The sequence below is a fragment of the Triticum aestivum genome, chromosome 3A (genome assembly GCF_018294505.1).
Source record: "Triticum aestivum cultivar Chinese Spring chromosome 3A, IWGSC CS RefSeq v2.1, whole genome shotgun sequence".
NCBI lineage: Eukaryota > Viridiplantae > Streptophyta > Magnoliopsida > Poales > Poaceae > Triticum > Triticum aestivum.
The window spans coordinates 602,059,961-602,063,221 of NC_057800.1; the positions used below are offsets into that span (position 1 = coordinate 602,059,961).

At 50.4% G+C, this 3,261-nt stretch overlaps 1 pseudogene; it reads right to left on the reverse strand.

Annotated features, from left to right (window-relative positions):
* Positions 1-1,531: 1,531 nt before the first annotated feature.
* Positions 1,532-2,360, reverse strand: LOC123057027 (uncharacterized; annotated as a pseudogene).
* Between the last annotated feature and the right edge of the window lie 901 nt (positions 2,361-3,261).

Consider the following 3,261-nt stretch of genomic DNA (forward strand, 5'->3'; position numbering starts at 1 on the left):
AAGTTCCCTCCATGCAAAAAAATCGAACCAACCAATCTCTACTCCTAATGAAGCAGTTGGTAGCCTCGTACGGTTTATTTTCGTCCCACCTACCATGGTTTTATTTGGTACCTGCTCCCACCTCCCAGTTTTGTCGGGTTTTTTTCGTCGGTTTTTTATTCGCCCCCTCCCACAGGTCGGACAAACCCAACGTTTATTTGGTAACACAATGAATTCACATATGGTGATTGATTTCTTCTTTGGTAACCCAACTAACGGATGGTAATCAATCTTCAAATATCAAAACCAAACATACAAGGCAACAATTAATTCATTTTTTTCTGACCGGTTATTTTTCGTCTCCCCTCCCACATACCTTTTCGCTTCACCGCCCACATAAACCCATCGGATTAGTTACCATATAAAAGAATTAATCACAATCAATCAAGCATTGATGGGATATTTCCTTACATTGATGTGATTTCCATTTCTTATCATGAATCATACACGTCAAAAAAAGGTACAGCGTGCGAGTATCGTGGGCACATGCCCTACAAATCCGAAAATGCCTATAAAAATTAAATTAGAATCTCTACTCCTAATGTCTCAGTTGGTAGGTCTCGTTCCGGGTTTTATTTTCGTCCCACCTCACCCGGTCTTTTTTGGTACTTCTTTGGTACTTGCTCCCACCTCCCGCTCAGCCGAGACGGTTTATTTTCGTACTCCCTCCCACCTTCCAGGTAGTTCCCTCCACGCAAAAAAATCGAACCAACCAATCTCTACTCCTAATGAAGCAGTTGGTAGCCTCGTACGGTTTATTTTCGTCCCACCTACCATGGTTTTATTTGGTACCTGCTCCCACCTCCCAATTTTGTCAGTTTTTTTTCGTCGGTTTTTTATTCGCCCCCCTCCCACTGGTCGGACAAACCCAACGTTTATTGGTAACACAATGAATTCACATATGGTGATTGATTTCTTCTTTGGTAACCCAACTAACGGATGGTAATCAATCTTCAAATATCAAAACCAAACATACAAGGCAACAATTAATTCATTTTTTTCTGACCGGTTATTTTTCGTCTCCCCTCCCACATACCTTTTCGCTTCACCGCCCACATAAACCCATCGGATTAGTTACCATATAAAAGAATTAATCACAATCAATCAAGCATTGATGGGATATTTCCTTACATTGATGTGATTTTCATTTCTTATCATGAATCATACACGTCAAAAAAGGTACAGCGTGCGAGTATCGTGGGCACATGCCCTACAAATCCGAAAATGCCTATAAAAATTAAATCAGAATCAATCAAGCATTGCTGGTATATTTTACTTGTTTCGATGGGATTTTTGTACACGGTACCATTAACTCGATCCTCCCACCGCTGCCCTCCTCACGAGCCTGGACGGCCGATCCTCTCGACGTCTACCCTCATGTGTCCTCGCGCTGCCATCATCTTCTTCTCTCCAATCTCCTTGACTAGGAGGACTCCTCTGTGCCCCAGGCCCTGGCCGACGCCGGCGACTCCTCGGTACTCCACCCGCGCCATCACATCCGACGCAGGCGAAACTCCAGCTGATGCCACGGGATCCACATCCTACGCTCGTTGGCCATCTTCCACTCCGGCCGCTGCGTGGTACCGTCGCTGCGGGAGGCAACCTGGCAGGGGCAGACATAGCTGTCCTCGTGCAGCCCGACCCATGCGTCTAGCTTGGCGGTGAAGTAGCCTCGGCCTCTGAAAGGCAGCATCCACTCCCCATGGCGCCTCCACTTGCAGCTCCTGGTGTCGACGGAGTACGTGCCGCAGACCGCCCTGCTCCATGAGGACACAAATATGGTGCGCCCGTCCGGGTGCAGCGCATAGGAGAAGATCATCTCATCCTTGGTGAAGGGCGTCGACATGCTTTTCCAGGACCAGTAGGTGGGCAGCAGGTCGTCGTCTTCCGTCGTCGGTGGCTTCGCCATCGCCTCAAAGGACACAGGCCGCTCCATGAAGTGGAAGGCGAACGCGTACAGGCGTCGCCGGCGCCGGAGGTCAGGAAGGTGTTGGAGCCACAAAGCAGTGCGTCTCGAACGGGAGGGCCGACAGGCAGTCCGGCGGTGTCAGTGTCGTAGAAGAGGGTTCCGGCGTGTATGTTGCTCGTGGCGATGATGTTGCTGCCCAGGGCTGCGAACTACATGGCACGGCCACGCTCAGGTGACACTAGCCGGAGGATAGGGGGGCGCTGAGGTCGGGACTGTCGGCATCGATCTTGCGGATGGTGAAGCCCTTGTGCCAGTCGTCTAGAACCAGATAGAGGCTCTTCTCCTTGTTGCCGATGTGGTCGTGGTAGTAGTTGGGCTCATCCTCCTCGCCCTGCCTTCTTTGCTTAGACATCCCGCCCCCGACTGACTGAATTCTGAAGTATATACCAGAAAAACACGTACGCAAACGAAAACACTCGAATAGATTGGACGTAGCTGGCTAACCACGGGTGATGTAGTATCGATCTACCAGAAGCAACACGGATACGCGCAAGCAATTGATACACACGGGCATGCCTCGTGCCCGCTGATCTTTCTATTGTTCTCTGGGTGTACTGTTTATAGGGGTGCAGGGTAATACGTATATATAGCTATAGCTAGGACTTGCAACATAACCGATCCGGGACGGAACTACTGATCCTACTTGGTGATGGATTCCTGCACAAGCCGGACATGAGACGTGCTTTTTTTCTTGAGGGAAACGCCGCCGCCGCCGCCGCCAGCGCGGAACCCTAGGGCAGGGCGCTAGGATCCCCAAAGCAGGACGGGCAGCGAGGAGCGGCGCAAGGAGGCCGTGTCGGTCGTTCCCACCACCAGCGCTAAACCCCAGGTATTTACGTTCCGTGTCCTCCCCGCACTCTACGCTGATACATCAGCAAGGAGCTGACGGTGGAAATGCTACTCCTCCCCAAACTCTATGATGCTTGGTTCGATCTCGTGGAATGGAGCCATGACGGTGGGCAAGGCTATTGAGTTTGCTCCTAACGCTGGCTTGGGCGATGGGTGGGATGAATGCGAGCAGTGGCCAACGGCGGACATGGACTCAAGCCAGCACAGGTCCACGGCGGTAGAGGAGAGACACCACCCACCACCCATCGATGCAGTGAGGAGTGTGGTGTTCTACAGTATGGTAATTGGTAAAAGTTTTTGGTCCTATAATATCAGAGAGAGAGAGAGAGAGAGAGCATATTACATAAAAATAACGCTGAGAATTTAGATGCATTGTTTGTCATGGAGCTGTGACTGGCCAATTT